The sequence below is a fragment of the Coenobita brevimanus genome, chromosome 24 (assembly GCF_032717465.1).
Source record: "Coenobita brevimanus isolate Jiangsu-jjx chromosome 24, ASM3271746v2, whole genome shotgun sequence".
Lineage (NCBI taxonomy): Eukaryota > Metazoa > Arthropoda > Malacostraca > Decapoda > Coenobitidae > Coenobita > Coenobita brevimanus.
In genome coordinates, this window is record NC_136977.1 from 30,874,523 (window position 1) to 30,887,191 (window position 12,669).

A 12,669-nucleotide genomic window follows, 5' to 3' on the forward strand; every position below is an offset into this window, starting at 1 on the left:
ACAGAAGGTGCTTGGCTATACACATAATATGGGTTGAACATACTCAAACTCAAATCTTCCCAGGGCTTCATTGTTTCATTGATCAGCTGCATAGTTTCAAACTTAGGTGAAGTCAGCTTAATACTTGTGCTCATGTTTAAGTTCATATCAGGCAGTGGGTGGAAATGTTTGTGTGTATGGTTGATAATGGCGTAGTGATTGATGGTGGAAAAAGTAGACATGGATGGTGTAAATACCGCACAGTAGTCTGGTGCTATGTATAATCCTGAGGCTGATGTATGAGATGGTGGTATATCTGGACAGACTATGTAAACTGATGTGTTATGAGGGAAATAAAAACTGCGAGTGTCCAATGCGTTGATGGTGTACAAGTTTATCTGGAGCAAAAGTGAAGTTGCAATGATGATGAATATTGTTATTGCTGATGATAGCCATTTCACAAGGGACCGTATCAGTAGGCTGAAACGTGAAAATGTACGCAGGACAAAGATGAACAGCATGTAAGGATGTGCGGCACTTTCGCTCAATCGTTGACTCACTTGCGAAAGTGACAGTGTCTCGTCTCTTGGAGACCATGATGAGTTCGGTGTCTGTGTTGATGTTGATGATGACTAAAGTGTTGTTGTTTCTATAGGGGAAGGGGTGTATTTGGTATACTGTGAACAGGTCTTCCGTGATGAATGGTACATGAACTATCACTGATGTTGGTGTTAGTGTTGCTTCCAAGTACGGGTAATATTGCATAAATTCCCTACTGCGGAACAATGGCTTCAATTTATGTTTATGTATGCCTTGACTAACTATCTGACGTAGCTCATGAACTGGGAGTAAGTCATTTGTGATCTTGCCATCACCAGCATTCGAAATTCCTTGCATAAGTGCCCTGAAATGATCTCTAGTGTTCTCTAATTGTAGTAGAATCGTGTCAATATGTTCTGTGATGATGGAGAAGTGCTGGAAAAGGGTAACGTTACCCTCCAAGTTATTTATTTTATCTATACTCTCGAGAGCTACGTTTTCTGCTTGTTTCAGATTTTTCACAATTGTTTTCATTGCTGAGTTCTGTCCTGTGATGAATTTATCTTGGTATGTTAGTACCTGAGCTATCTTATTAAATTTTTTGTTTATTTCTTTAAGGTCATCCTCTGTAGCCAATCCAAAGATGTTCCCAAGAATTGCGCCGCCCAGATCGAACAAACCGCGCTTTTGGCGAGTACGTGTGATGTTGTTCCTGTCGCTCAGCACCTCTGTTCCATAAGATGGGAGATCTTGGATCATGACGAGCATAGTTGACTTCGCCTGTTCTAGTTTCCATTTCGCTAACTTCACCATTTCATCCACTTCCTTGGTGATATGTGATTGTGAAACATAATTCCCTATCTTGAAGTCCAGAGTTCGCATCGGCGTCGCAAGTCTTTCTATATAAGTAGGTAAGTCATACAAGTAATCTAGACTTATTTCAGTACTCATGACGTCCTTGACGATTGTAGTCGTGGCCGTTGGAGCTATGAGGCATCCTTGTCGTACTATATGCTTGGGGTCTAGGTGCGCATATACCCTTACTATGTATAGGAGAATCCATAGCATAAGTCCCTTCATCGTAACCTACCGAAAAAAAAAAAATCTATTAATTTCCTATAAAGCTGTGGTTGATGATAGTGATGATGTGCGTTACGGTTGGCTGTTATTTCAATTATAGAAGGAGTTTAAATCGATATTTAATTCCCGTAAATGATGTACTGTAGATTTCAGTGGAATAGTTGCACCTATGTTCGATTGTTTGGTATATGACCTTAATTTCTTTTTGTAATCATTGTTGTGTTCTTGCTTGGTTTCTTGAGGTACGTTCACCTGTTCGGTTGTATCCGAGGCTGAATAATTATGTGATAATTCCCTTGAAACTCGTTTTAAATGGTCAATATGAACTTGTTTTTCCTCGCCACTTGAAAGTGACTTAATTAAAACTTTGTTTGCCTTTATGTTAATTACTCTGTATGGGCCCTCAAATTTAGGGGATAATTTATTGTCTCTCGTATGAATGACTCCGTAAACAATGTCTCCTAAGCTGATAGGTGAATCTTTTGCCTTTTTGTTAAATGCCTCCGTCATTTCTTCCTTGGACATCGTTAATTGTTTTTGCACTCTTTTGTGTATGTCCTGGAATTCACGTAAACGGAGTTTAAAGTAATCATCGTAATTGTATATAGGCATGCTGTCACCTTCTAGGAGCTCATATGGTAATTTTTTATCCGTGCCATATATAATGAAATGTGGTGTGTCACCAATGGATTTATTTATAGACCCATTAATGGAGGCCTCTACTCTGGGAATCCAATCATCCCAGCTTGCATAATTTTTCACTGAGAATGTGTCGTAGCACATCTAATACCTTTTATTTTGTCTCTCTACCAACCCATTCGATGCTGGGTGATAGGCCAAAACGTTAACCTTTTTAATGTTGTATTGTTTACATATTTCTTGTAAGATCTCAGAATTAAATTCTCCTCCATTATCACTTATTAATACCTTTGGGGTAGTAAAGCGACATATTACATTATCTGTTATTGCCTTTGCTACTGTCTCTGCTGTCTTATCTTTAATTGGAGCAAAAATGACATAACGGGAAAAATGATCCGTTGCTACGAATAAGTATAGGTTATTATTGTATGATAATGGCATCTTGAGTAAATCAACAGCGACAACGTCCCATGGCTGATGTGGTACTGGGTAATTACCCATCGGTGCAGGTGTGATTGGGTATCCTTTGTGTTTCGCACATGATTCGCATCTGTCTATATGATTGTGTATATCTCTTCGTAATGAAGGCCAGTAATATAATAGCTGGGCTTGGTTGAATGTCTTATCCTTTCCAGGGTGTCCTGCATGTGGGCTGTCGTGTATCATTCGTAATACTTGGGGTATCATGTCATTAGGTACTACCAACTGGTTAGTATTTCTTTGGCGTTTTGGTTGTTTAGAGTTAATTTTGTATAATGTATTATTGACCATTGTGAATTGTTCAAGTGGGACATGCAGTTTGGGTAATTGTATGTCATCTCCACTTTCTAACTTGTATATTACTTTTGACCATACTGGGTCAAGTCTTTGTGCCTTTGCGATAACCTCGTGGTTTGGGATATTTCCTTTGAGATCTAACGCCGCAACCTGAATTGTGTTCGGGTTCCTAGATAATGCGTCAGCTACTATATTCATTTTACCTTGTATATAATGTATTTGTACACTGTAGTTTTCAACTGTACATTTCCATCTTGCTCTCCTCCCAGAAAGGAGTTTTTCTTTAAACATACCCACCAGTGGTTTATGGTCGGTGAATAAGTGGATTTCGTAACCATATACCAAATCTCGAAACTTTTGTAATGCAAAAATCACTGCAAGTGCCTCTAAGTCTGTAGTGCTATAATTTTTTCTGCACCTCTTGTTTGTCTGCTGGCAAATGCAATTGGTTGATTCTTTCCTCTTTTATCTTCCTGCATCAGTACAGCCCCTAATCCTTTAACTGATGCGTCTGTACAAATAAGAAATGATTTCGTGTAATCTGGATATGCTAAACAAGGTGCATTCGTTAGTTTAATTTTTAGATTGTTAAATGCCCTTTTTGTTCTTCTTCCCATTGGAATACAGCATCTTTTTTGAGTAGTTGGAATAGAGGGAAGGCTATATGAGAGAACTGTGGTACGAAGGACCTATAGTACCCAGCCAGACCTAAAAATTGTCTAACTTCGTCAGTCGTAGTGGGTTCAGGAAAATCTCTCACTGCCTGTATTTTGTCATCAGTGGTGTGAATACCATCAGAGCTTAATTTGTGGCCTAAGAAATTTATTTCCTTAAAGCAAAATTTGCATTTAGAAAGTTTAATTTTTAATCCAGCATCACTAAGCTTTTGTAAGAGTAAGTCTAATTTCCTGAGATGATCCTTAATATTCTTCGTTGCGATAATAATATCGTCAAGATAAACAAATATTCCTTGTCCTAAAATTCCGGACAATACGTAATTCATAAGACGCTGGAACGTACCAGGGGCTGTCCTCAGTCCCATTGGCATTCTTGTATATTGATAATGGCCTCTGTTTGTTGAAAAGGCAGTGTATTTACGTGACTCCTGAGATACCGGAATCTGATAGTATCCGTTTAGGAGATCGATGGTCGAGAATATATTATTCTCAGGACCAATATTCTGTAGAACATCACTTAGCAATGGCATGGGAAATCTGTCTGGGATGGTGTGATTATTTAGTTTACGGTAATCTACTACCGCACGCATTTCTCCATTTCTCTTGGGCACAAAGAAAAGGGGAGCGTTCCACGGAGAAACTGAAGGCTCAATAATTCCAAGCTTTAACATTTCATCGACATACTGATTAGCAAGTGTACGTTGGGAGTGTGGTATGCGATAAGCTGGTACGAAAATTGGTGGTGTTTCTGGGTGCACATTAATCATGTGATTAATCAAGTTAGTACACCCTAATTGTTCTCCGGGCAAGGCTACGGTGTCCCTGTGTGTTTCCAGCAGGGTTAACAAATCATTTTCTTCGTCAAATTCACCTGAGTGAATTAAATTCTCTTTTATTCTTTCTCTATCCGTAGATTTTATCTCACTTGTTACTCCACCAATATTTATTTCCTTCACAGGGGCGAAACATTTTTCAATATTAACTATGCAAGTTCCCTTCTTCAACTGAACTTCCCCATTCATGTGATTAATAATGAATATCTGAGTTAGCCCTTCGTCGTTCGTATGACATAATGCGTTTTCTACTGACAATCCTTTTACTTTACATAATTCTTCTAAGACAAGAACAGTACTATTCCGTAATTTGCTCTTTATGGTAACCTTCATGTATGAATTAGGTGGTATAACCAAATCATTAGTGAGATGGGCTGGAAAAAATTATAAATCAGTACTGTTAGCTGGGTCACTAATTCTGGAGGATGGGGTTGCTGGTGTAAGTGGATCTATACACTCATCTGTTTGTGTATGTTTGTTTAAGCCTTTAATATTACCAATTCTTTTTGGCTCTCTTCTACCAATCGGTGAGGGCTCTGAAGTTATTTCCTCTATAAATTCATTATCAAAGTCTATTCCATTCATTTGTGGGAGTATAGTTATGTTCTCAGTTCTCATGGATCTTAAGCCCAGTAACATATGAGCTTTAATTGCTAAGTTTTCAACGATATAGAACAATGCAGAGAATGGTCTTGTAGTTCCTGTGAAACTGAGATTTAATCTTATCATACCTTTTACTGTAATCTCTTGACCATCTACTGTGTTTAATTCTAAATCAGCTTCATCCAGAAAAGTTACTTTCTTTTTATTTTTAAGAATTCTATTTAGTTCTTCATGTGTTATTAAGTTCACTGGAGAGCCTGTATCTAAAAATAAGGAAACGTTTTGATCCTCACATACAGCTGGTATCAAGATACACTCATTTCCCAACATGCCTCCTATGTGAAGTTTAACCTTGTTCTTTTTTATGTTTGTTCGTTTTTTGTCATGACTTGGTCTTCCCCCGATTTGAACATAGACACAATTTTTTCTACTGTTTTGCAATCACTAGTCCAGTGCCCTTGGTATCTATGATGCCTACAGTAAGGACCAAACCCTTGTGTCTTTTGATTATCCTCTTTTGCCTTGATAAAGCATTCATACCTTGTGTGTCCTGGTTTTGCACAGTAATGACACAGAATGGACCTATCCCTTGACTGTGACCTACGAGGTGATTTCCCATAAAAAGTGTTGTTTATAGCGCGAGACCTGCTCGGGCTGCGCGAAAACTTATGAAACTGCCTGTAGGAAGGCGTGTGGGAACGAGGTCTAGGCGTCTTTGCTTGTTTGGGCTGCCTCATTTCAGGTCGCGATCGATTTTGTTCTCTGTTTGGGGTCGGTGTTGATGTTTTCACAGCTGATACTGTCTCAGGTACCCTGATTCTACCAGAATGTGCATGTGTGTCGACCACACCTGCTTTACTGCACTGCATCTCTACCTCGTTCATTAAGTCTAGTAAGCACATTCCAGGGATGTACGCGATTGTTTTGGCGATCTTAAGGGTTCTATCAGGTAATTTACACAAGGCAGCTACATAACCAATGATGTCCACGACGAGGTCTGGGGACATCTTTCCATCATCTGTTATCCACTTAGAATTCTCCAGAGTAGCTAATAGGGTTCTCTTGATTGTGGAGACATCAGCAGTTATTTCACTGAGCACATGGTTTGTAGTGTGCTCCCTTACAAGATCTACAATTTTATGTAATTCTGGAATTATACCTGGCAAGAAGTTCATACCTCCAGAAAATTTCTTCAGAAATTCAGTTTTAAATTCATCATATGTCCTAGCACGATGTAGCTTATCGGAGCGCAATAAATTGCTTGCTGGACATCTTTCCTGGCTTATGCAAGATGAAAAAATAGCAATTTTCTCTTGTTCATCTAGTATGTGGCGCTTGATGAACATTTGTTCGCACTGACTGATTAATGAAATGACATCAATGCGATCCTTGTCTGTGCCAGAGAATTTTGGGGCAGTCTTATCCTCGTGATACACAAAAACGTGAGGTGTGGTTTTTAGATCAGCAGTATTTGTTTCTTGAATCATATTTAATGATTGCCCTGTTAATTCAACTTGTACGAGTTTATCGTCATGTGAGGGAATGGTAGAATATGTATGACCGGGCCGGTGAACCCTGTTAAGTATATTGGCATACGTATTTAAGGCAGCTGCGAAGTCGATACTCTCAACGTCAGAAGGGGTTTCCCACTCATCATCCGAAACTCCCGTATTTGTTTCCTTATCTATAACGTGTGGTGTGGGTTGTACAATGGGTGGGCTGTCTCTTAATTGTGAGTCTGATGTTGTGGCAATTTGTGTGTCATCTGGTATTAACGTGGGTGGTTGCGAAAATATTCCTGTCATTAAGATATGATGTTATGAAATATGCCTCTTGTTTATTTATGTCCTAGCAAACTAGATGATTAAATAAGTTGAATATAGCTAATTTTAGCACTGAGAAGAAATGAGCAAGTATAATTTTACCCACTTGATACAGATCGTAGAGGTGTGTCGATACAAAAGTCGATCTCGGAAGAAAATACAGGTTTGATTGAAGATCTCTTGATAATTCTAGTGGTGTGTTGATGGACGATATTACTCAGGAAACTCCATGGCCTGGTATTTGTAGTGGTTAACGGCTGTCCCAGGCAAACCTCAACATAGAACGTCGAATCTGCAACTTAACTGTGAAAATAAGTGAATATGAGTAGGAGCTATGTGAATAATGAGTAATGAGTAGTGGGTGAGAAGTGCCTGGTGTCCGTCACACGTTGCTTGGCATGGCAGACTCGCGTTGTGATGTCATCTCAGCACATGGTGACGTCGGCTTCCCACACTGGTAGCTGTGGTGAGTGAATGAGTAGCGATGAGTAACTTGAGTGAAGACGAGTGAGTAAGATGAGTTGTAAATCGTGTCTCACTCTTCGTTTGTTTGTTCCCTTTATTCTATGTGGAAGTTTTCTCTGTCCTTTTCTCTAGTGATTTATTCGTTGTGGGATGAAGACTGCCGCTACTTGTAGGTGCGTGTAGAAGATTATACAGACGACGTAGAGTTGTTAATTGTAGTTGATTGTAGATGGCTGTAGACTTTAATTCGGAGACGATGTCCGCAGATTTGCTGGTTTGTCGTTAAGCTACTTGCAAGGCGTCGAGTGATCTCTTGACCTCTGCATCAGCGTAATGATCTGGGAGACGGAGGGGGCAGGAGCTGATATTGTTGGTTGTTGTCAATCTTGATATTTTGTGCATGTTGTTTGGTGTTGACTCTGGAAGGATTTTGTATAGGAGAGTATGCTGGCCTACTCTCTGTGTTACTAAAGCACTGAAAAAGTTCAGCAGAGGGGGATGGTCAGAAGCTAGTCCCGAGGACTGATGAAACGGGAGCTGGAGCTCTCCCTGTCATCAGCTTTCCATCCACACTGGAGGTACTGCCATGTTCGACAGGTGCTTCAGTCTATTCCTAAATCATGTGTGTGTGTGTGTGTGTGTGTGTGTGTGTGTGTGTGTGTGTGTGTGTGTGTGTGTGTGTGTGTGTGTGTGTGTGTGTGTGTGTGTGTGTGTGTGTGTGTGTGTGTGTGTGTGTGTCTAGTACAGCCAAAACTGGATAAAAGTATTTTAATGAAACTTGTCAGGATGGTTGGAACTTAGTCCCAGTTGGGCCAGTATCAATTCCATGTCGACTGGTACTTTCTGAAGGGGTGTTTTGGACTCTGTCCCCACTGGTGTTACCATACACCTACATGGAAGAGGCGCCGTAGTATTTTCATGGAGCTTCATGCACCGTTGAGGAGAGAGAGAGAGAGAGAGAGAGAGAGAGAGAGAGAGGTTGTACATCAATATCTCTATGTCTGTCACTTTATTGATACTGTGAACACATTATTTATTCAGCAGAAAATGGTAGTAGCAGTGGTGGTGGTGGTGGTGGCGGTAGCTGCAGCAATGGTGGTAGGTAGCTGTTACTGTGGTGGTGATAGCTGCAAAGATGGTGGTGGTTACTGTGATGTTGAATGTGGTTGTACTTGTAGCTGTAATGGTGATGGTGGTGGTGGTAGCACTGGCGATGGTGTTGGTGGAAGCTGTATTGGTGATGGTGGTGGTGGTAGGTATGGTGATGGTTTTGGTGGAAGCTGTATTGGTGATGGTGGTGGTGGTAGGTATGGTGATGGTTGTTTGTAATGGTGGTAGCTGTGAAGATCATGGTGGTGGTAGTAGCTGTGGTGGTAATGTTGATGGTAGCTGTGATGATGATGATGGTGGTAGTAGCTGTGGTGGTGATGGTGTTGATGGTAGCTGTGATGATGGTAATGGTGGTAGCTCTTGTGGTGGTGGTGGTGATGATAGCAGTTCAAAAACGGCTCTCATTTGAGCAAATTAGTTGCGGCTCGTCTCCAAAGTGAAGCATGGTTCAGAGACGGTTCTAATTTGGACAAGTCCAGAGCAGCCCAACAGGGCAAGGAGGCTCTCGTCACAAGCCTATTAAAGCTGATTCCGAGAAAGAGAGCAAAACTTTCACTTGTTTCAAGAAGGCAAAATGACCACGGTTCATTTATGACATAAAAGAAGCATTAGATTGATTAAGCACAGATTCTTTCTCTATATACAAAGCAGTTACCCCATTTAACAAAATCATTACAATAGCCAGCAATTCCCATATCTTTAGTGACAACACCATCTTTAGCCTTGACTTTTCCCCTCATATAAAACAGCTTATCAAGGAGAGAAACAAACCAAAGAATAAGACACCCCCAGCAGAATTTAAGACCATGAGGAAACTAAACAACATTATAAATAAACTTATCAATGTGCATGAAAAAGATAATAAAAAAAAAAAAAGTCTGGACATTCTCGATCACAGGAAGAAAAACAACACATTTTTGAACGCACAAAGCAATACCCATACATCCAAAACCTCTCCCTAACCAACTAGCCATACTAAACAACGATGGATTCATTCCCAGCAAGAAGAACCAACCAGACAACCTAATAAAGTAATACGCATCAACATGCCACAAAAATACAGATCTTCAAAAAGAACCATCCTCCCTCCCCCTAAAAAAAGAACGAAATGCACAAATTCCAGCTCCATACATCTAGCGTCAAGTAAAGCGACTGAGCAAAGGTACATAAAAAAGGGCCGTTATCATATTTCAAACAACCACTTAAAACAGCTTGACGTAGTAGTAAATGCCCTCACTACAAGTTTAAATTTGTCTTGGACTCACAACCAAGTCACAGGAAGAAAGCAGCTATCATTCCAATACTCAAACAAGAAAGAACACCTAACAATCTCGCATCATGCACACTAATATCGTTAATTTGGACACCATCCAAAATCATGCAGAGATGAGTTTTATAGAATATCATCCCCACATTCCTCTCCCTACCTTCCAACATAGATCCCGATCTAAACACTCATCCAATACCTACCTCTCCAGATTAACTCAGCTCATCCTTGATGGCTTCTACAAGAAACAACCATCTTTATAAAGCACCCGATCAGCTGTAGGGTTAAATAAAGCTTTTGACACAGTACTCATCCTAATTAAGGCAATCATGAAACAGACATAGAGGATATAATAAATAATGACTTGCAAACTTTCTCTCCGGTAGGCAAGTCCTGGTACTCTGCGAAAACCAAGCTTCGGAATTCAGAATACTATTCAACGGTATCTCACAGGTTTCTGATCTTTCTCCCCCACTCTTCAGCCTTTTCCTCCACAACCTGTCAGCCCCTTTCCTTTCAGTAAGAATATTGTCCTATACCGACGACTTGGCAATAGCTTCACACATCTCCAAATCTCTAAAGCAAGAACCCGGCTACAAGTATCTTTAAACTCACCAGAGAATTGGATGGGACAAAACAGTATGACTGGCCGACCAACCAAATCAGCCATTGACTTCTTGATACCAGACGGACATGACTTTAACACTCACCCACATGTTTCTCACTTTAATCAACCACTCCTGCTCAAAAGAAACTACATAATTCTAGGACTTGCTTTAGAAAAGCACATGGACACGGCCTTTTCTCAGCACGCAAATACCATAAGTGCAAAGTAATCTCGTAAACTCGATGCCTTGAAGACACTCACAGGCACTACTCTGGACAACAGAATAAACCTTTGAAAACAGTATATAAACAGTTTGTCAGAAGAACTGTAAATTATGCTAGCCAAAGCTCGACCCCAACCTTAATCAACCCAAACATGGATGAGCTTCAAAAAACAACAAAACCTTTGGATGCACCATAACCACAAATATAGATCACCTACATCAAGAAACAACAATATTTTAATTCAAAGATCATGTGAATATGAGAGGCACACAGCTCATTGCTGCAGCTTCAAATTCATCGCGTCCTTGTAACCTCAAGTTGCATGATCCCTGTCCACAAAGAAACAGGAAACGAACAACTGCTCAACGCTGCTCAGATTATATCTAAGTAGCATTTCCCTTCCTCCACCTAACAGTACAGTTTGCAAACACATTCAATAGCTCATAGCCACCGCAGCAATCCAAAATCTTCTGTCAAACAGCATCCTTCTAAAACCATCACCAGACACATGCATCTCAGAACCTACTTTAACCAGAGAGACACGAGTTCACAGTGCCAGACTGCAATGCAGCCACTGCCCTTCCCTGCTACAATATCAACACAAAATACGATTCACAAACAATCCACTTTGCTCACACTCCAATCCAGCACCCCATACCTCAACACACTCACCACGCTATTGCACCGTAGACAGTCCTTCTACATAATCGCAGCATAAGACCTCTGGGCCAGTACAAGTCGCCGATTTCCTGCGGCCCATTTGGTTCACAACATGGTGAGCCTGGGTTTGCAACAGCAGCAATAATGCTACTTTATATGTATATATTGTTAAACTATATCATAAAACGCCACCTGTATGTGAATGATGTTTGATTACTTTCTTACTCTTCATCTGCTGGGAGGAAATTTTGAATCGAGATACCGCTGCGTCGATGCTGGGTAAGCTACAACAGCCATATTGCAGGATTTATCACCCCAGACATGGTTCAACCCACACACAACCGTCATAGCTCATTCCACCTCTCTCTCTCTCTCTCTCTCACACACACACACACACACACACACACCGCATGAACACCTCGTTCACTGCTGCATCTCTCACTCACACCACTGCCACATCTCAGGGTCACATCACACATTATGACACCTCTCGTCTGGTACTGTACAGAGAGTTTTCTAACTCTTAAATGTCTGAATTTTGATCAAGTGTCGGTGTATGTTCAGACAACTGGCAAAAGAAAATCTATATTACTGTAACAGCTGTATTAGATACTGTTGTTTTCTTTAAAACGGAGATGATAATTTTGCAAGGTGAACTCTAATTCCAGAGTTATTGGCGGGACAGAGGACTAGCTTGCTCATGAGACGTATTCGTAAACTTTCTTGAACTTACGCTACATTAGGGCAGATTATATGAACTAATATATTGATTTATGCAGCTATCAAACGCTTCACAACCAAATCTCTAAAGGTTAAGCTACTTAAAAGATCGCTTTTTTTTATATAACATTTATCGGAACTCATACGGCCACCATGCACCTCAGGACGATAATACAGTGAATAATAATACGAAAAAATTGGACAAAGCAAAATAATTCATGATATTATTCAGTTGTCACAGAGATTTGTGTATGGTAAAAAGTCGCAAAGAGCTGTTGTCAATACCTACTCGGGCTTACTCCCCTCCAGCCATGTACTGCTCTACATCCCTTTTACTTAATGTATAATTGTGCTCTTTTAACTGATGCATTGCAACTTTCAAAGTCACTTTTGACGGCATCCCATCCGTTCTCATTGCTGCTCATCATTTCCACTTTCAGTTCGTTTGTTTTTATTGATCTGTATCTGCTCTGATTGTTGTGCACCTGTTTCGCTGGTGGTCAAATTCTACTGCACTGGTTCTATTATGTTCTCCGTGCTCTAATTTTCTGTATGTTCTTCATGCTCTAATTTCTCTTTTCTAATTTTTTTTATTTTTTATTTGTTCTGTGTACATTTTAGATCTAGTACGTTGGTTGTGGCCATTTTCACCAGATAAAGTAATA